General features: G+C 45.7%; 1 protein-coding gene across 1 annotated transcript in view; it reads right to left on the minus strand.

The window, feature by feature from the left end:
- Positions 1 to 23,222, minus strand: part of trib1 (tribbles pseudokinase 1) — a 45,360-nt gene that overhangs the window by 3,337 nt on the left and 18,801 nt on the right. The gene's annotated exons all lie outside the window — the stretch shown is intronic.

Consider the following 23,222-nt stretch of genomic DNA (forward strand, 5'->3'; position numbering starts at 1 on the left):
TTATTAGAGACAGGACAATACAGCATGGTTTGGTTATTAGAGACAGGACAATACAGCATGGTGTGGGTATTAGAGACAGGACAACACAGCATGGTTTGGGTATTAGAGACAGGACAACACAGCATGGTTTGGGTATTAGAGATGGGACAATACAGCATGGTTTGGTTATTAGAGACAGGACAACACAGCATGTTTTGGGTATTAGAGACAGGACAACACAGCATGGTTTGGGTATTAGAGACAGGACAATACAGCATGGTTTTGGTATTAGAGACAGGACAACACAGCATGGTTTGGGTATTAGAGACAGGACAACACAGCATGGTTTGGGTATTAGAGACAGGACAACACAGCATGGTTTGGTTATTAGAGACAGGACAACACAGCATGGTTTGGGTATTAGAGACAGGACAACACAGCATGGTTTGGTTATTAGAGACAGGACAACACAGTATGGTTTGGGTATTAGAGACAGGACAACACAGCATGGTTTGGTTATTAGAGATAGGACAACACAGCATGGTTTGGGTATTAGAGACAGGACAACACAGCACGGTTTGGGTATTAGAGACAGGACAACACAGCATGGTTTGGGTATTAGAGACAGGACAACACAGCATGGTTTGGTTATTAGAGACAGGACAATACAGCATGGTTTGGTTATTAGAGACAGGACAATACAGCATGGTTTGGTTATTAGAGACAGGACAATACAGCATGGTGTGGGTATTAGAGACAGGACAACACAGCATGGTTTGGGTATTAGAGACAGGACAACACAGCATGGTTTGGGTATTAGAGATGGGACAATACAGCATGGTTTGGTTATTAGAGACAGGACAACACAGCATGTTTTGGGTATTAGAGACAGGACAACACAGCATGGTTTGGGTATTAGAGACAGGACAATACAGCATGGTTTTGGTATTAGAGACAGGACAACACAGCATGGTTTGGGTATTAGAGACAGGACAACACAGCATGGTTTGGGTATTAGAGACAGGACAACACAGCATGGTTTGGTTATTAGAGACAGGACAACACAGCATGGTTTGGTTATTAGAGACAGGACAACACAGCATGGTTTGGGTATTAGAGACAGGACAACACAGCATGGTTTGGTTATTAGAGACAGGACAACACAGCATGGTTTGGGTATTAGAGACAGGACAACACAGCATGGTTTGGGTATTAGAGACAGGACAACACAGCATGGTTTGGGTATTAGAGACAGGACAACACAGCATGGTTTGGGTATTAGAGACAGGACAACACAGCATGGTTTGGGTATTAGAGACAGGACAATACAGCATGGTTTTGGTATTAGAGACAGGACAACACAGCATGGTTTGGGTATTAGAGACAGGACAACACAGCATGGTTTGGGTATTAGAGACAGGACAACACAGCATGGTTTGGTTATTAGAGACAGGACAACACAGCATGGTTTGGTTATTAGAGACAGGACAACACAGCATGGTTTGGGTATTAGAGACAGGACAATACAGCATGGTTTGGTTATTAGAGACAGGACAACACAGCATGGTTTGGGTATTAGAGACAGGACAACACAGCATGGTTTGGTTATTAGAGATAGGACAACACAGCATGGTTTGGGTATTAGAGACAGGACAACACAGCATGGTTTGGGTATTAGAGACAGGACAACACAGCATGGTTTGGGTATTAGAGACAGGACAACACAGCATGGTTTGGGTATTAGAGACAGGACAACACAGCATGGTTTGGTTATTAGAGACAGGACAACACAGCATGGTTTGGTTATTAGAGACAGGACAACACAGCATGGTTTGGTTATTAGAGACAGGACAACACAGCATGGTTTGATTATTAGAGACAGGACAACACAGCATGGTTTGGGTATTAGAGACAGGACAACACAGCATGGTTTGGTTATTAGAGACAGGACAACACAGCATGGTTTGGGTATTAGAGACAGGACAACACAGCATGGTTTGGGTATTAGAGACAGGACAACACAGCATGGTTTGGGTATTAGAGACAGGACAACACAGCATGGTTTGGGTATTAAAGACAGGACAACACAGCATGGTTTGGTTATTAGAGACATGACAACACAGCATGGTTTGGTTATTAGAGACAGGACAACACAGCATGGTTTGGGTATTAGAGACAGGACAACACAGCATTGTTTGGGTATTAGAGTCAGGACAACACAGCATGGTTTGGTTATTAGAGACAGGACAACACAGCATGGTTTGGGTATTAGAGACAGGACAACACAGCATGGTTTGGTTATTAGAGACGGGACAACACAGCATGGTTTGGGTATTAGAGACAGGACAACAAAGCATGGTTTGGTTATTAGAGACAGGACAACACAGCATGGTTTGGGTATTAGAGACAGGACAACACAGCATGGTTTGGTTATTAGAGACAGGACAACACAGCATGGTTTGGGTATTAGAGACAGGACAACACAGCATGGTTTGGGTATTAGAGACAGGACAATACAGCATGGTTTGGATATTAGAGACAGGACAACACAGCATGGTTTGGTTATTAGAGACAGGACAACACAGCATGGTTTGGGTATTAGAGACAGGACAACACAGCATGGTTTGGGTATTAGAGACAGGACAACACAGCATGGTTTGGGTATTAGAGACAGGACAATACAGCATGGTTTGGGTATTAGAGACAGGACAACACAGCATGGTTTGGGTATTAGAGACAGGACAACACAGCATGGTTTGGGTATTAGAGACAGGACAACACAGCATGGTTTGGTTATTAGAGACAGGACAACACAGCATGGTTTGGTTATTAGAGACAGGACAACACAACATGGTTTGGGTATTAGAGACAGGACAACACAGCATGGTTTGGTTATTAGAGATAGGACAACACAGCATGGTTTGGGTATTAGAGACAGGACAACACAGCATGGTTTGGGTATTAGAGACAGGACAACACAGCATGGTTTGGGTATTAGAGACAGGACAACACAGCATGGTTTGGGTATTAGAGACAGGACAACACAGCATGGTTTGGTTATTAGAGACAGGACAACACAGCATGGTTTGGTTATTAGAGACAGGACAACACAGCATGGTTTGGTTATTAGAGACAGGACAACACAGCATGGTTTGATTATTAGAGACAGGACAACACAGCATGGTTTGGGTATTAGAGACAGGACAATACAGCATGGTTTGGTTATTAGAGACAGGACAACACAGCATGGTTTGGGTATTAGAGACAGGACAACACAGCATGGTTTGGGTATTAGAGACAGGACAACACAGCATGGTTTGGGTATTAGAGACAGGACAACACAGCATGGTTTGGGTATTAAAGACAGGACAACACAGCATGGTTTGGTTATTAGAGACAGGACAACACAGCATGGTTTGGTTATTAGAGACAGGACAACACAGCATGGTTTGGGTATTAGAGACAGGACAACACAGCATTGTTTGGGTATTAGAGTCAGGACAACACAGCATGGTTTGGTTATTAGAGACAGGACAACACAGCATGGTTTGGTTATTAGAGACAGGACAACACAGCATGGTTTGGTTATTAGAGACGGGACAACACAGCATGGTTTGGGTATTAGAGACAGGACAACAAAGCATGGTTTGGTTATTAGAGACAGGACAACACAGCATGGTTTGGGTATTAGAGACAGGACAACACAGCATGGTTTGGTTATTAGAGACAGGACAACACAGCATGGTTTGGGTATTAGAGACAGGACAACACAGCATGGTTTGGGTATTAGAGACAGGACAATACAGCATGGTTTGGATATTAGAGACAGGACAACACAGCATGGTTTGGTTATTAGAGACAGGACAACACAGCATGGTTTGGGTATTAGAGACAGGACAACACAGCATGGTTTGGGTATTAGAGACAGGACAACACAGCATGGTTTGGGTATTAGAGACAGGACAATACAGCATGGTTTGGGTATTAGAGACAGGACAACACAGCATGGTTTGGGTATTAGAGACAGGACAACACAGCATGGTTTGGGTATTAGAGACAGGACAACACAGCATGGTTTGGTTATTAGAGACAGGACAACACAGCATGGTTTGGTTATTAGAGACAGGACAACACAACATGGTTTGGGTATTAGAGACAGGAGAACACAGCATGGTTTGGTTATTAGAGACAGGACAACACAGCATGGTTTGGGTATTAGAGACAGGACAACACAGCATGGTTTGGTTATTAGAGACAGGACAACACAGCATGGTTTGGGTATTAGAGACAGGACAACACAGCATGGTTTGGGTATTAGAGACAGGACAACACAGCATGGTTTGGGTATTAGAGACAGGACAACACAGCATGGTTTGGGTATTAGAGACAGGACAACACAGCATGGTTTGGTTATTAGAGACAGGACAACACAGCATGGTTTGGTTATTAGAGACAGGACAACACAGCATGGTTTGGTTATTAGAGACAGGACAACACAGCATGGTTTGGGTATTAGAGACAGGACAACACAGCATGGTTTGGGTATTAGAGACAGGACAACACAGCATGGTTTGGTTATTAGAGACAGGACAACACAGCATGGTTTGGGTATTAGAGACAGGACAACACAGCATGGTTTGGGTATTAGAGACAGGACAACACAGCATGGTTTGGGTATTAGAGACAGGACAACACAGCATGGGTTGGGTATTAGAGACAGGACAACACAGCATGTTTTGGTTATTAGAGACAGGGCAACACAGCATGGTTTGGGTATTAGAGACAGGACAACACAGCATGGTTTGGTTATTAGAGACAGGACAACACAGCATGGTTTGGTTATTAGAGACAGGACAACACAGCATGGTTTGGTTATTAGAGACAGGACAATACAGCATGGTTTGGGTATTAGAGACAGGACAACACAGCATGGTTTGGTTATTAGAGACAGGACAACACAGCATGGTTTGGTTATTAGAGACAGGACAACACAGCATGGTTTGGTTATTAGAGACAGGACAACACAGCATGGTTTGGTTATTAGAGACAGGACAACACAGCATGGTTTGGTTATTAGAGACAGGACAACACAGCATGGTTTGGTTATTAGAGACAGGACAACACAGCATGGTTTGGTTATTAGAGACAGGACAACACAGCATGGTTTGGTTATTAGAGACAGGACAATACAGCATGGTTTGGGTATTAGAGACAGGACAACACAGCATGGTTTGGTTATTAGAGACAGGACAACACAGCATGGTTTGGTTATTAGAGACAGGACAACACAGCATGGTTTGGTTATTAGAGACAGGACAACACAGCATGGTTTGGTTATTAGAGACAGGACAACACAGCATGGTTTGGTTATTAGAGACAGGACAATACAGCATGGTTTGGGTATTAGAGACAGGACAACACAGCATGGTTTGGTTATTAGAGACAGGACAACACAGCATGGTTTGGTTATTAGAGACAGGACAACACAGCATGGTTTGGTTATTAGAGACAGGACAACACAGCATGGTTTGGTTATTAGAGACAGGACAACACAGCATGGTTTGGTTATTAGAGACAGGAAAACACAGCATGGTTTGGGTATTAGAGACAGGACAACACAGCATGGTTTGGGTATTAGAGACAGGACAACACAGCATGGGTTGGGTATTAGAGACAGGACAACACAGCATGTTTTGGTTATTAGAGACAGGACAACACAGCATGGTTTGGTTATTAGAGACAGGACAACACAGCATGGTTTGGTTATTAGAGACAGGACAACACAGCATGGTTTGGTTATTAGAGACAGGACAACACAGCATGGTTTGGTTATTAGAGACAGGACAATACAGCATGGTTTGGGTATTAGAGACAGGACAACACAGCATGGTTTGGTTATTAGAGACAGGACAACACAGCATGGTTTGGTTATTAGAGACAGGACAACACAGCATGGTTTGGTTATTAGAGACAGGACAACACAGCATGGTTTGGTTATTAGAGACAGGACAACACAGCATGGTTTGGTTATTAGAGACAGGACAATACAGCATGGTTTGGGTATTAGAGACAGGACAACACAGCATGGTTTGGTTATTAGAGACAGGACAACACAGCATGGTTTGGTTATTAGAGACAGGACAACACAGCATGGTTTGGTTATTAGAGACAGGACAACACAGCATGGTTTGGTTATTAGAGACAGGACAACACAGCATGGTTTGGTTATTAGAGACAGGACAACACAGCATGGTTTGGGTATTAGAGACAGGACAACACAGCATGGTTTGGGTATTAGAGACAGGACAACACAGCATGGTTTGGTTATTAGAGACAGGACAACACAGCATGGTTTGGGTATTAGAGACAGGACAACACAGCATGGTTTGGTTATTAGAGACAGGACAATACAGCATGGTTTGGTTATTAGAGACAGGACAACACAGCATGGTTTGGTTATTAGAGACAGGACAACACAGCATGGTTTGGTTATTAGAGACAGGACAACGCAGCATGGTTTGGTTATTAGAGACAGGACAACACAGCATGGTTTGGTTATTAGAGACAGGACAATACAGCATGGTTTGGTTATTAGAGACAGGACAACACAGCATGGTTTGGTTATTAGAGACAGGACAATACAGCATGGTTTGGTTATTAGAGACAGGACAACACAGCATGGTTTGGTTATTAGAGACAGGACAATACAGCATGGTTTGGTTATTAGAGACAGGACAACACAGCATGGTTTGGTTATTAGAGACAGGACAACACAGCATGGTTTGGGTATTAGAGACAGGACAACACAGCATGGTTTGGTTATTAGAGACAGGACAATACAGCATGGTTTGGTTATTAGAGACAGGACAACACAGCATGGTTTGGTTATTAGAGACAGGACAATACAGCATGGTTTGGTTATTAGAGACAGGACAACACAGCATGGTTTGGGTATTAGAGACAGGACAACACAGCATGGTTTGGGTATTAGAGACAGGACAATACAGCATGGTTTGGTTATTAGAGACAGGACAACACAGCATGGTTTGGTTATTAGAGACAGGACAACACAGCATGGTTTGGTTATTAGAGACAGGACAATACAGCATGGTTTGGGTATTAGAGACAGGACAACACAGCATGGTTTGGTTATTAGAGACAGGACAACACAGCATGGTTTGGTTATTAGAGACAGGACAACACAGCATGGTTTGGTTATTAGAGACAGGACAACACAGCATGGTTTGGGTATTAGAGACAGGACAACACAGCAAGGTTTGGGTATTAGAGACAGGACAACACAGCATGGTTTGGGTATTAGAGACAGGACAACACAGCATGGTTTGGTTATTAGAGACAGGACAACACACATTGATGTACTACAGTATCAAGAGGACAAGTTAGTGATCTGAGACTGGATGGGATGTGTCCCAACGAGAGCCCTATTCCCTACACAGGGCCTATAGGGCTCTGGTCAAAAGTAGTGCACTATAAACACTGAGTGCACTAAACATGAGGTCAACCTTCAGGGCACCAAAGCAAATGTTATTGGTTACATACACATGGTTAGCAGATGTTATTGGTCACAGACACGTGGTTAGCAGATGTTATTGGTCACGTACACATGTTCAGCAGATGTTATTGGTCACGTACACATGTTCAGCAGATGTTATTGGTCACATACACATGGTTAGCAGATGTTATTGGTTACATACACGTGTTCAGCAGATGTTATTGGTCACATGGTTAGCAGATGTTATTGGTCACATACACGTGTTCAGCAGATGTTATTGGTCACATGGTTAGCAGATGTTATTGGTCACATGGTTAGCAGGTGTTATTGGTCACGTACACGTGGTTAGCAGGTGTTATTGGTCACATGGTTAACAGATGTTATTGGTCACATGGTTAGCAGATGTTATTGGTCACATGGTTAGCAGATGTTATTGGTCACATGGTTAGCAGATGTTATTGGTCACATGGTTAGCAGATGTTATTGGTCACAAGGTTAGCAGATGTTATTGGTCACATGGTTAGCAGATGTTATTGGTCACGTACACCTGGTTAGCAGATGTTATTGGTCACATACACATGGTTAGCAGATGTTATTGGTCACATGGTTAGCAGATGTTATTGGTCACATGGTTAGCAGATGTTATTGGTCACATGGTTAGCAGATGTTATTGGTCACATGGTTAGCAGATGTTATTGGTCACATACACATGGTTAGCAGATGTTATTGGTCACATGGTTAGCAGATGTTATTGGTCACATGGTTAGCAGATGTTATTGGTCACATGGTTAGCAGATGTTATTGGTCACATGGTTAGCAGATGTTATTGGTCACATGGTTAGCAGATGTTATTGGTCACGTACACCTGGTTAGCAGATGTTATTGGTCACATACACATGGTTAGCAGATGTTATTGGTCACATGGTTAGCAGATGTTATTGGTCACATGGTTAGCAGATGTTATTGGTCACATACACATGGTTAGCAGATGTTATTGGTCACATGGTTAGCAGATGTTATTGGTCACATACACATGGTTAGCAGATGTTATTGGTCACGTACACGTGGTTAGCAGATGTTACTGGTCACGTACACGTGGTTAGCAGATGTTATTGGTCACATGGTTAGCAGATGTTATTGGTCACATGGTTAGCAGATGTTATTGGTCACATGGTTAGCAGATGTTATTGGTCACATGGTTAGCAGATGTTATTGGTCACATGGTTAGCAGATGTTATTGGTCACGTACACCTGGTTAGCAGATGTTATTGGTCACATACACATGGTTAGCAGATGTTATTGGTCACATGGTTAGCAGATGTTATTGGTCACATGGTTAGCAGATGTTATTGGTCACGTGTTTAGCAGATGTTATTGGTCACATGGTTAGCAGATGTTACTGGTCACATACACGTGGTTAGCAGATGTTATTGGTCACATACACATGGTTAGCAGATGTTAATGGTCACATACACATGGTTAGCAGATGTTACTGGTCACATACACATGGTTAGCAGATGTTATTGGTCACATGGTTAGCAGATGTTAATGGTCACATACACATGGTTAGCAGATGTTATTGGTCACATGGTTAGCAGATGTTATTGGTCACGTGTTTACCAGATGTTATTGGTCACATACACATGGTTAGCAGATGTTAATGGTCACATACACATGGTTAGCAGATGTTATTGGTCACATACACATGGTTAGAAGATGTTATTGGTCACATGGTTAGCAGATGTTATTGGTCACATGTTCAGCAGATGTTATTGGTCACATGGTTAGCAGATGTTATTGGTCACATGTTCAGCAGATGTTATTGGTCACGTGGTTAGCAGATGTTATTGGTCACATACACATGGTTAGCAGATGTTATTGGTCACATACACATGGTTAGCAGATGTTATTGGTCACGTGGTTAGCAGATGTTATTGGTCACATACACATGTTCAGCAGATGTTATTGGTCACATGGTTAGCAGATGTTATTGGTCACATGTTCAGCAGATGTTATTGGTCACATACACATGGTTAGCAGATGTTATTGGTCACATGGTTAGCAGATGTTAATGGTCACATACACGTGGTTAGCAGATGTTATTGGTCACATGGTTAGCAGATGTTAATGGTCACATACACATGGTTAGCAGATGTTATTGGTCACATGGTTAGCAGATGTTAATGGTCACATACACGTGTTCAGCAGATGTTATTGGTCACATACACATGGTTAGCAGATGTTATTGGTCACATACACATGGTTAGCAGATGTTATTGGTCACATGGTTAGCAGATGTTATTGGTCACATGGTTAGCAGGTGTTATTGGTCACATACACATGGTTAGCAGATGTTATTGCTGGTGTAGCGAAATGCTTGCGTTTCTAGCTCCGACAGTGCAGTAATATCTAACAATTTCACAACATATACCCAATACACACAAGTCTAAGTAAAGGAATGGAATGAAGAATATATAAATATATGGACGAGCGATGACAGAGCGGCATAGACTAAGACTCTACAAGGCGTTGAAAACACTCCACAGCTGGCCCATGTTGACTCCAAGGCTTCCACACAGTTGTGTGGCTGGATGTCCTTTGGTTGGTGGACTGTTCTTGATAAACACACAAAACTGTGGAGCGATGAAAACCCTGATACAAACCTGTGCGCCTGGCACCTACTATCATACCCTGTTCAAAGGGCACTTTAATCTGTTGGTCTTTCCCATTCACCCTCTGAATTACACAAATACACATCTCAAAAGGCTTAATCATCCTCCTTTAACCTGTCTCCTCCTCTTCATCGGAGTTCTGTCAGTGTCGTGTTCCTGGTTTCGTTGTTTTATTAAAAACCTTTCACCTGCTTCCCGACTCACCGCCCCATCGTTACACATCTACACTGATTTGAAATGGGTTTAACAGGTGACATCAGTAAGGAATCATAGCTTTCACCTGGATTCACCTGGTCAGTCTGTCATGGAAATGGTTTATACCCTCAGTGTATATATAGGGAATACAGTGCCATTTGGGATTTAGCCAATATCTGGCCCACTTGTAACCCAAGAAAGACCACGTAGAGAGTTTTAACAGCGGCTAACATTGTGGTCTGTCAGAGAGAGGGGCTGCAAACAGCCCTGGTGCATAGCGACACAACGGAAGAGAGAGAGAGAGACATCTCAATGTGGAGTACAGTAATCCCTCGTTTATCGCGGGGGTTACGTTCCGAAAATGACCCGCGATAAGTGAAATCCGCGAAATAGAAAACTTTTTTTTTTTTTACAATTAGCAACTATTACATGTATACAAATACAGTGACTCACGTGTAGGCCGTTTCACTGCTCTTCAGACTGGGCCGCTGCATCCTGACTGCGCTCTGCAGTGTTCTCTTCTTCTGAAGCCCGCGGTGCAGGTGTGTTTGTTCGGGAGAAGAACATAGTGATAGGCAGCTGTTGTCGCTCTTTTTTCTTCTTTGCAAAAAGATCCTTGTACACCGACATGCCACCATCGATTACGTTGGAGAACTGTAATGAACGGCTCATCAAAGGGTCCCATTCCTCAGCTACTCGCTTAAGTTCAGTGGCCATTCGCACCATGGTTGCTAAGCGACCAAGCGTTAGTCCTTCCTTCCTTCCTGGCCAACTTAATGTAAATTTGCCAAGCTGTTTTATGTACGTACACATAACTGCACGAGACGACAAAATGATAGCACAATTCGTAGCATGTTTTGATACAAGAAGCGGGAGTGAGTTTTTAGCGAATCAGAATGCAGAGCACAATGCACCAAAAAAAAAAAAAAAATGCATTATGAAAATCCGCGAAATAGCGAATCCGCGATAAGTGAACCGCGAAGTGGCGAGGGATCACTGTAGTCCTCTTCTCTTTTCCCCTCCTCTTCTCTCCTCTCTACTCCCTCTCCTCACCTCCTCTCCTCCCCCCTTCCTCTCCTCCCCCCTCCCCTTCTCTCTTCTCCTCCCCTCTCTCCTCTCCTCTGGCAGGTCAAGCTGTCATCTAGGTCAAATGTCTGGTGGGTCTGTCTGCCTGGTGTGTGTCTATGTATCTGACCTGGCAGCAGAGTGTTGCAATGTCAACCACCCACGTCAACGTCTAGCTAGCTAAAATTATCTCTGTGCAAGGCTGGCTGTATTCACAAAGTCTCGGTTCATGATCTCCAACTTTCTCTGAGCGCCTCCCTCCCTCCCTCCCTCCCTCCCTCCCTCCCTCCCTCCCTCCCTCCCTCCCTCCCTCCCTCCCTCCCTCCCTCCCTCCCTCCCTCCCTCCCTCATTACCTCCCTCATTCCCTCCCTCCCTCCCCTCATTCCCTCCCTCCCTCCCGCCCCTCCCTCCCTCATTCCCTCCCTCTCTCCCTCCTCCCCTACAGACAGACCTTGAGGCTGTCTGTAGGGGAGGAGGCGGAGGAGGTGTTCTACAGTAAGACATTGAGGCTGTCTGTAGGGGGAGGAGGGGGAGGAGGTGTTCTACAGTAAGACATTGAGGCTGTCTGTAGGGGAGGAGGGGGAGGAGGTGTTCTACAGTAAGACATTGAGGCTGTCTGTAGGGGGAGGAGGGGGAGGAAGTGTTCTACAGTAAGACATTGAGGCTGTCTGTAGGGGAGGAGGTGTTCTACAGTAAGACATTGAGGCTGTCTGTAGGGGGATGAGGGGGAGGAGGTGTTCTACAGTAAGACATTGAGGCTGTCTGTAGGGGGAGGAGGTGTTCTACAGTAAGACATTGAGGCTGTCTGTAGGGGAGGAGGGGGAGGAGGTGTTCTACAGTAAGACATTGAGGCTGTCTGTAGGGGAGGAGGGGGAGGAGGTGTTCTACAGTAAGACATCGAGGCTGTCTGTAGGGGGAGGAGGTGTTCTACAGTAAGACATTGAGGCTGTCTGTAGGGGGAGGAGGTGTTCTACAGTAAGACATTGAGGCTGTCTGTAGGGGAGGAGGTGTTCTACAGTAAGACATTGAGGCTGTCTGTAGGGGAGGAGGGGGAGGAGGTGTTCTACAGTAAGACATTGAGGCTGTCTGTAGGGGGAGGAGGTGTTCTACAGTAAGACATTGAGGCTGTCTGTAGGGGGAGGAGGTGTTCTACAGTAAGACATTGAGGCTGTCTGTAGGGGAGGAGGTGTTCTACAGTAAGACATTGAGGCTGTCTTTAGGGGAGGAGGGGGAGGAGGTGTTCTACAGTAAGACATTGAGGCTGTCTGTAGGGGAGGAGGTGTTCTACAGTAAGACATTGAGGCTGTCTGTAGGGGGAGGAGGTGTTCTACAGTAAGACATTGAGGCTGTCTGTAGGGGGAGGAGGTGTTCTACAGTAAGACATTGAGGCTGTCTGTAGGGGGAGGAGGTGTTCTACAGTAAGACATTGAGGCTGTCTGTAGGGGGAGGAGGGGGAGGAGGTGTTCTACAGTAAGACATTGAGGCTGTCTGTAGGGGGAGGAGGGGGAGGAGGTGTTCTACATTAAGACATTGAGGCTGTCTGTAGGGGGAGGAGGTGTTCTACAGTAAGACATTGAGGCTGTCTGTAGGGGGAGGAGGTGTTCTACAGTAAGACATTGAGGCTGTCTGTAGGGGGAGGAGGTGTTCTACAGTAAGACATTGAGGCTGTCTGTAGGGGGAGGAGGTGTTCTACAGTAAGACATTGAGGATGTCTGTAGGGGGAGGAGGTGTTCTACAGTAAGACATTGAGGCTGTCTGTAGGGGGAGGAGGTGTTCTACAGTAAGACATTGAGGCTGTCTGTAGGGGAGGAGGTGTTCTACAGTAAGACATTGAGGCTGTCTGTAGGGGGAGGAGGGGGAGGAGGTGTTCTACATTAAGACATCGAGGCTGTCTGTAGGGGGAGGAGGTGTTCTACAGTAAGACATTGAGGCTGTCTGTAGGGGGAGGAGGTGTTCTACAGTAAGACATTGAGGCTGTCTGTAGGGGAGGAGGTGTTCTACAGTAAGACATTGAGGCTGTCTGTAGGGGGAGGAGGGGGAGGAGGTGTTCTACAGTAAGACATTGAGGCTGTCTTTAGGGGAGGAGGGGGAGGAGGTGTTCTACAGTAAGACATTGAGGCTGTCTGTAGGGGAGGAGTTGTTCTACAGTAAGACATTGAGGCTGTCTGTAGGGGGAGGAGGTGTTCTACAGTAAGACATTGAGGCTGTCTGTAGGGGGAGGAGGTGTTCTACAGTAAGACATTGAGGCTGTCTGTAGGGGAGGAGTTGTTCTACAGTAAGACATTGAGGCTGTCTGTAGGGGAGGAGGTGTTCTACAGTAAGACATTGAGGCTGTCTGGAGGGGGAGGGGGGGGAGGAGGTGTTCTACAGTAAAGACATTGAGGCTGTCTGTAGGGGAGGAGGTGTTCTACAGTAAGACATCGAGGCTGTCTGTAGGGGGAGGAGGGGAGGAGGTGTTCTACAGTAAGACATTAAGGCTGTCTGGAGGGGGGGAGGTGTTCTACAGTAAGACATTGAGGCTGTCTGTAGGGGGAGGAGGGGGAGGAGGTGTTCTACAGTAAGACATTGAGGCTGTCTGTAGGGGAGGAGGGGGAGGAGGTGTTCTACAGTAAGACATTGAGGCTGTCTGTAGGGGGAGGAGGGGGAGGAAGTGTTCTACAGTAAGACATTGAGGCTGTCTGTAGGGGAGGAGGTGTTCTACAGTAAGACATTGAGGCTGTCTGTAGGGGGATGAGGGGGAGGAGGTGTTCTACAGTAAGACATTGAGGCTGTCTGTAGGGGGAGGAGGTGTTCTACAGTAAGACATTGAGGCTGTCTGTAGGGGAGGAGGGGGAGGAGGTGTTCTACAGTAAGACATTGAGGCTGTCTGTAGGGGAGGAGGGGGAGGAGGTGTTCTACAGTAAGACATCGAGGCTGTCTGTAGGGGGAGGAGGTGTTCTACAGTAAGACATTGAGGCTGTCTGTAGGGGGAGGAGGTGTTCTACAGTAAGACATTGAGGCTGTCTGTAGGGGAGGAGGTGTTCTACAGTAAGACATTAAGGCTGTCTGGAGGGGGAGGAGGTGTTCTACAGTAAGACATTGAGGCTGTCTGTAGGGGAGGAGGGGGAGGAGGTGTTCTACAGTAAGACATTGAGGCTGTCTGTAGGGGGAGGAGGTGTTCTACAGTAAGACATTGAGGCTGTCTGTAGGGGGAGGAGGTGTTCTACAGTAAGACATTGAGGCTGTCTGTAGGGGAGGAGGTGTTCTACAGTAAGACATTGAGGCTGTCTTTAGGGGAGGAGGGGGAGGAGGTGTTCTACAGTAAGACATTGAGGCTGTCTGTAGGGGAGGAGGTGTTCTACAGTAAGACATTGAGGCTGTCTGTAGGGGGAGGAGGTGTTCTACAGTAAGACATTGAGGCTGTCTGTAGGGGGAGGAGGTGTTCTACAGTAAGACATTGAGGCTGTCTGTAGGGGGAGGAGGTGTTCTACAGTAAGACATTGAGGCTGTCTGTAGGGGGAGGAGGGGGAGGAGGTGTTCTACATTAAGACATTGAGGCTGTCTGTAGGGGGAGGAGGTGTTCTACAGTAAGACATTGAGGCTGTCTGTAGGGGGAGGAGGTGTTCTACAGTAAGACATTGAGGCTGTCTGTAGGGGAAGGAGGTGTTCTACAGTAAGACATTGAGGCTGTCTGTAGGGGGAGGAGGTGTTCTACAGTAAGACATTGAGGATGTCTGTAGGGGGAGGAGGTGTTCTACAGTAAGACATTGAGGCTGTCTGTAGGGGGAGGAGGTGTTCTACAGTAAGACATTGAGGCTGTCTGTAGGGGAGGAGGTGTTCTACAGTAAGACATTGAGGCTGTCTGTAGGGGGAGGAGGGGGAGGAGGTGTTCTACATTAAGACATCGAGGCTGTCTGTAGGGGGAGGAGGTGTTCTACAGTAAGACATTGAGGCTGTCTGTAGGGGGAGGAGGTGTTCTACAGTAAGACATTGAGGCTGTCTGTAGGGGAGGAGGTGTTCTACAGTAAGACATTGAGGCTGTCTGTAGGGGGAGGAGGGGGAGGAGGTGTTCTACAGTAAGACATTGAGGCTGTCTTTAGGGGAGGAGGGGGAGGAGGTGTTCTAAAGTAAGACATTGAGGCTGTCTGTAGGGGAGGAGTTGTTCTACAGTAAGACATTGAGGCTGTCTGTAGGGGGAGGAGGTGTTCTACAGTAAGACATTGAGGCTGTCTGTAGGGGGAGGAGGTGTTCTACAGTAAGACATTGAGGCTGTCTGTAGGGGGAGGAGGAGGAGGAGGTGTTCTACAGTAAGACATTGAGGCTGTCTGTAGGGGGAGGAGGGGGAGGAGGTGTTCTACAGTAAGACATTGAGGCTGTCTGTAGGGGGAGGAGGTGTTCTACAGTAAGACATTTGGCTGTCTGTAGGGGAGGAGGGGGAGGAGGGGGTAATAGCATATTACCAGTAAACTCTGATTGACATGAAGGAATTCTGAGTGTAGTAGAAAACAGTACTGTGAATAGGTGACCGTGAAAAACAATAAACATTTTATTTGGCCAATAACCCGAATTACACCGTGAAACCAAAGTCTTCTTCCTCATCGGACTAAGGTTCAGAGTTGGGTAACACTTTACTTAAATGCTTGCAGTTAATAAATTATCACAAAGATGTCTCTTCCCGTTTATCTTCTAGGGGGGAATGTGTTGTGAAATCGTGTAGGAAGGAATCGAAGTCTCCTCACTTGCAGAAGGAAACCATAGACGGTACAGTTTAAAGATAGACTGAAACTGCTTATGCAATAGAAATCCCCGATCACACTTGTAGGTGATGTCATGGCGACTTTGGCTAGCTCAGCTCATACGTAGAAACACGTCATCGGGTCTAAAGGTCATCCCGCTCCGAACTGCATGTGCAGGCCGTCAAATCAAAGGCACTTCTTTGATATAAAGTTGTTTACGATTACATTTTTTTTTAAACGTGTCAGTTTGTCACTTTCACGAGGTTGGAGTAGTAACATGTTCAACTACTGTAGACTTTAGCTCAAATCTAGGTTGTGTCATTGACTTGTCAAACCCCAAACCCCGGCCTGGTCTGCCTGGTCTGTTTCGTAAGCGTTCCCTGAAGTCTCACCATGTTGCACCTCTGGGTTTAGAAACTCTAATGAGGAAACTCTTGGCCAAACCCCTTCCATCCCGCATAGTAGGTGGTGGGATGAATATTACATTTTGTGATCGACAATATACCACAGAAGAAGAACCCCTCCCTCCCATCCCGCATAGTAGGTGGTGGGATGAATATTACATTTTGTGATCGACAATATACCATAGAAGAAGAACCCCTCCCTCCCATCCCGCATAGTAGGTGGTGGGATGAATATTACATTTTGTGATCGACAATATACCATAGAAGAAGAACCCCTCCCTCCCATCCCGCATAGTAGGTGGTGGGATGAATATTACATTTTGTGATCGACAATATACCATAGAAGAAGAACCCCTCCCTCCCATTCCGCATAGTAGGTGGTGGGATGAATATTACATTTTGTGATCGACAATATACCATAGAAGAAGAACCCCTCCCTTCCGCTAATTTACATTTTACATTCTAGTCATTTAGCAGACACTCTTATCCAGAGTAACTTACAGGAGCAATTAGGGGTTAAGTGCCTTTTGCTCAAGGGCACATCGGCAGATTTTTCACCTAGTCGGATCTGGGATTCAAACCAGCGTCCTTTCGGGTTACTGGCCGACCGCTCTTAAATCAGCTGGACTACCTGCCTCCCGTCTTCATGATCCGGTTGGACGTGCACGAAGCAGTAAACATGGAAGATGTGAGTGAGGATGTTTTCAACACAGTTATTTAAAATCGTAGCAGTGTCCATTCCATCCTGTCATTTAAGCCACTGCAACAGTTACGCTTATAAAATGTGACTGGCAAAGGGAATTGTTTTGCATGCTTGCCAACTGGCTATGGCAAAGGGAACGTTGTATACAGCTGGCCGGCCAGCTGCATCATTCATTCTACTTTACTATCAACTGCCAGCTCTATCAATATATCTACTTTACTGTCAACTGGCCAGCTGTATCAGGCATCTTTAGATGAAAACAAATGTATTTGCTAGCTATTCATTTGATTGATTGAGAATGCCATGAACTAGTTTGCTAGATTGAAACTGCTGGGGGAAAGATACTTTTAGTCATGTAGTGTATGTAGACTGTATGGGCTCAATTTCGCACCATATGTATTGAATTCAATATAAAATTAAATGTGAACATGAACAATAAGGTTGAGAATGTAAACATTATATTTTCGAGGACGGGTGAAATAATGGATGTTGAAATCAAAAACCAAACAATTCAAAAGCAAAATGTCTAGAAGACATCAAGAGCAAACCTAATTTTAAAGCGAGAGCAAAACTCTATGAAAAATGATTTTTAAAAAATGTTTGAAAACGAATCCAAAACTAGTTTCCACTTAAACTTTCCCAGCAACCAATCCTATCGAATACATTTTGCCTAGTCTCTTGCCTGCATGTACTACCATTTGGTTACGCTACTCGTATCTTTTGGTTACGCTACTCGTATCTTTTGGTTACGCTACTCGTATCTTTTGGTTACGCGACTCGTATCTTTGCTTTCAATGTCTGTTTCTTTGCTTTCACCGCAAGTCTTTTCGATTGCGAGTTTTGTCATTATTTTTCCGTGAAGGGCGGTGTTTAGAGGGAGGCGTAGACAATAAGTCTCCATTGGTCCGCTAGGTTTGGAGTGACGGTCCAGCCTCCACTCTTCTGGGAAGGCTTTCCACTAGATGATGGAACATTGCTGCTATAACAGCCTCCACTCTTCTGGGAAGGCTTTCCAATAGATGTTGGAACATTGCTGCTATAACAGCCTCCACTCTTCTGGGAAGACTTTCCACTAGATGTTGGAACATTGCTGCTATAACAGCCTCCACTCTTCTGGGAAGACTTTCCACTAGATGTTGGAACATTGCTGCTATAACAGCCTCCACTCTTCAGGGAAGGCTTTCCACTAGATGATGGAACATTGCTGCTATAACAGCCTCCACTCTTCTGGGAAGGCTTTCCACTAGATGTTGGAACATTGCTGCTATAACAGCCTCCACTCTTCTGGGAAGGCTTTCCACTAGATGATGGAACATTGCTGCTATAACAGCCTCCACTCTTCTGGGAAGGCCTTCCACTAGATGTTGGAACATTGCTGTTATAACAGCCTCCACTCTTCTGGGAAGGCCTTCAACTAGATGATGGAACATTGCTGCTATAACAGCCTCCACTCTTCTGGGAAGGCTTTCCACTAGATGTTGGAACATTGCTGCTATAACAGCCTCCACTCTTCTGGGAAGGCTTTCCACTAGATGTTGGAACATTGCTGCTATAACAGCCTCCACTCTTCTGGGAAGGCTTTCCACTATATGTTGGAACATTGCTGCTATAACAGCCTCCACTCTTCTGGGAAGGATTTCCACTAGATGATGGAACATTGCTGCTATAACAGCCTCCACTCTTCTGGGAAGGCTTTCCACTAGATGATGGAACATTGCTGCTATAACAGCCTCCACTCTTCTGGGAAGGCTTTCCACTAGATGATGGAACATTGCTGCTATAACAGCCTCCACTCTTCTGGGAAGGCTTTCCACTAGATGATGGAACATTGCTGCTATAACAGCCTCCACTCTTCTGGGAAGGCTTTCCACTAGATGATGGAACATTGCTGCTATAACAGCCTCCACTCTTCTGGGAAGGCTTTCCACTAGATGATGGAACATTGCTGCTATAACAGCCTCCACTCTTCTGGGAAGGCTTTCCACTAGATGATGGAACATTGCTGCTATAACAGCCTCCACTCTTCTGGGAAGGCTTTCCACGAGATGATGGAACATTGCTGCTATAACAGCATCCACTCTTCTGGGAAGGCTTTCCACGGGATGATGGAACATTGCTGCTATAACAGCCTCCACTCTTCTGGGAAGGCTTTCCACTAGATGTTGGAACATTGCTGCTATAACAGCCTCCACTCTTCTGGGAAGGCCTTCCACTAGATGTTGGAACATTGCTGCTATAACAGCCTCCACTCTTCTGGGAACGCTTTCCACTAGATGTTGGAACATTGCTGCTATAACAGCCTCCACTCTTCTGGGAAGGCTTTCCACTAGATGTTGGAACATTGCTGTTATAACAGCCTCCACTCTTCTGGGAAGGCTTTCCACTAGATGTTGGAACATTGCTGCTATAACAGCCTCCACTCTTCTGGGAAGGCTTTCCACTAGATGTTGGAACATTGCTGCTATAACAGCCTCCACTCTTCTGGGAAGGCTTTCCACTAGATGTTGGAACATTGCTGCTGTAACAGCCTCCACTCTTCTGGGAAGGCTTTCCACTAGATGTTGGAACATTGCTGTTATAACAGCCTCCACTCTTCTGGGAAGGCTTTCCACTAGATGTTGGAACATTGCTGTTATAACAGCCTCCACTCTTCTGGGAAGGCTTTCCACTAGATGATGGAACAGTGCTGCTATAACAGCCTCCACTCTTCTGGGAAGGCTTTCCACTAGATGATGGAACATTGCTGCTATAACAGCCTCCACTCTTCTGGGAAGGCTTTCCACTAGATGATGGAACATTGCTGCTATAACAGCCTCCACTCTTCTGGGAAGGCTTTCCACTAGATGTTGGAACATTGCTGCTATAACAGCCTCCACTCTTCTGGGAAGGCTTTCCACTAGATGATGGAACATTGCTGCTATAACAGCCTCCACTCTTCTGGGAAGGCTTTCCACTAGATGATGGAACATTGCTGCTATAACAGCCTCCACTCTTCTGGGAAGGCTTTCCACGAGATGATGGAACATTGCTGCTATAACAGCCTCCACTCTTCTGGGAAGGCTTTCCACTAGATGATGGAACATTGCCGCTATAACAGCCTCCACTCTTCTGGGAAGGCTTTCCACTAGATGATGGAACATTGCTGCTATAACAGCCTCCACTCTTCTGGGAAGGCTTTCCACTAGATGATGGAACATTGCTGCTATAACAGCCTCCACTCTTCTGGGAAGGCTTTCCACTAGATGATGGAACATTGCTGCTATAACAGCCTCCACTCTTCTGGGAAGGCTTTCCACGAGATGATGGAACATTGCTGCTATAACAGCCTCCACTCTTCTGGGAAGGCTTTCCACGGGATGATGGAACATTGCTGCTATAACAGCCTCCACTCTTCTGGGAAGGCTTTCCACTAGATGTTGGAACATTGCTGCCATAACAGCCTCCACTCTTCTGGGAAGGCCTTCCACTAGATGTTGGAACATTGCTGCTATAACAGCCTCCACTCTTCTGGGAACGCTTTCCACTAGATGTTGGAACATTGCTGCTATAACAGCCTCCACTCTTCTGGGAAGGCTTTCCACTAGATGTTGGAACATTGCTGTTATAACAGCCTCCACTCTTCTGGGAAGGCTTTCCACTAGATGTTGGAACATTGCTGCTATAACAGCCTCCACTCTTCTGGGAAGGCTTTCCACTAGATGTTGGAACATTGCTGCTGTAACAGCCTCCACTCTTCTGGGAAGGCTTTCCAATAGATGTTGGAACATTGCTGTTATAACAGCCTCCACTCTTCTGGGAAGGCTTTCCACTAGATGTTGGAACATTGCTGTTATAACAGCCTCCACTCTTCTGGGAAGGCTTTCCACTAGATGATGGAACAGTGCTGCTATAACAGCCTCCACTCTTCTGGGAAGGCTTTCCACTAGATGATGGAACATTGCTGCTATAACAGCCTCCACTCTTCTGGGAAGGCTTTCCACTAGATGATGGAACATTGCTGCTATAACAGCCTCCACTCTTCTGGGATGGCTTTCCACTAGATGATGGAACATTGCTGCTATAACAGCCTCCACTCTTCTGGGAAGGCTTTCCACTAGATGTTGGAACATTGCTGCTATAACAGCCTCCACTCTTCTGGGAAGGCTTTCCACTAGATGTTGGAACATTGCTGCTATAACAGCCTCCACTCTTCTGGGAAGGCTTTCCACTAGATGATGGAACATTGCTGCTATAACAGCCTCCACTCTTCTGGGAAGGCTTTCCAATAGATGTTGGAACATTGCTGCTATAACAGCCTCCACTCTTCTGGGAAGACTTTCCACTAGATGTTGGAACATTGCTGCTATAACAGCCTCCACTCTTCTGGGAAGACTTTCCACTAGATGTTGGAACATTGCTGCTATAACAGCCTCCACTCTTCAGGGAAGGCTTTCCACTAGATGATGGAACATTGCTGCTATAACAGCCTCCACTCTTCTGGGAAGGCTTTCCACTAGATGATGGAACATTGCTGCTATAACAGCCTCCACTCTTCTGGGAAGGCTTTCCACGAGATGATGGAACATTGCTGCTATAACAGCCTCCACTCTTCTGGGAAGGCTTTCCACTAGATGTTGGAACATTGCTGCTATAACAGCCTCCACTCTTCTGGGAAGGCCTTCCACTAGATGTTGGAACATTGCTGTTATAACAGCCTCCACTCTTCTGGGAACGCTTTCCACTAGATGTTGGAACATTGCTGCTGTAACAGCCTCCACTCTTCTGGGAAGGCTTTCCACTAGATGTTGGAACATTGCTGTTATAACAGCCTCCACTCTTCTGGGAAGGCTTTCCACTAGATGATGGAACATTGCTGCTATAACAGCCTCCACTCTTCTGGGAAGGCTTTCCACTAGATGATGGAACATTGCTGCTATAACAGCCTCCACTCTTCTGGGAAGGCTTTCCACTAGATGATGGAACATTGCTGCTATAACAGCCTCCACTCTTCTGGGAAGGCTTTCCACTAGATGTTGGAACATTGCTGCTATAACAGCCTCCACTCTTCTGGGAAGGCTTTCCACTAGATGATGGAACATTGCTGCTATAACAGCCTCCACTCTTCTGGGAAGGCTTTCCACTAGATGATGGAACATTGCTGCTATAACAGCCTCCACTCTTCTGGGAAGGCTTTCCAATAGATGTTGGAACATTGCTGCTATAACAGCCTCCACTCTTCTGGGAAGACTTTCCACTAGATGTTGGAACATTGCTGCTATAACAGCCTCCACTCTTCAGGGAAGGCTTTCCACTAGATGATGGAACATTGCTGCTATAACAGCCTCCACTCTTCTGGGAAGGCTTTCCACTAGATGTTGGAACATTGCTGCTATAACAGCCTCCACTCTTCTGGGAAGGCTTTCCACTAGATGATGGAACATTGCTGCTATAACAGCCTCCACTCTTCTGGGAAGGCTTTCCACTAGATGATGGAACATTGCTGCTATAACAGCCTCCACTCTTCTGGGAAGGCTTACCACGAGATGATGGAACATTGCTGCTATAACAGCCTCCACTCTTCTGGGAAGGCCTTCCACTAGATGTTGGAACATTGCTGTTTAACAGCCTCCACTCTTCTGGGAACGCTTTCCACTAGATGTTGGAACATTGCTGCTGTAACAGCCTCCACTCTTCTGGGAAGGCTTTCCACTAGATGTTGGAACATTGCTGTTATAACAGCCTCCACTCTTCTGGGAAGGCTTTCCACTAGATGATGGAACATTGCTGCTATAACAGCCTCCACTCTTCTGGGAAGGCTTTCCACTAGATGATGGAACATTGCTGCTATAACAGCCTCCACTCTTCTGGGAAGGCTTTCCACTAGATGATGGAACATTGCTGCTATAACAGCCTCCACTCTTCTGGGAAGGCTTTCCACTAGATGATGGAACATTGCTGCTATAACAGCCTCCACTCTTCTGGGAAGGCTTTCCACT

Source organism: Salvelinus alpinus, chromosome 29 (genome assembly GCF_045679555.1).
Source record: "Salvelinus alpinus chromosome 29, SLU_Salpinus.1, whole genome shotgun sequence".
Classification (NCBI taxonomy): domain Eukaryota; kingdom Metazoa; phylum Chordata; class Actinopteri; order Salmoniformes; family Salmonidae; genus Salvelinus; species Salvelinus alpinus.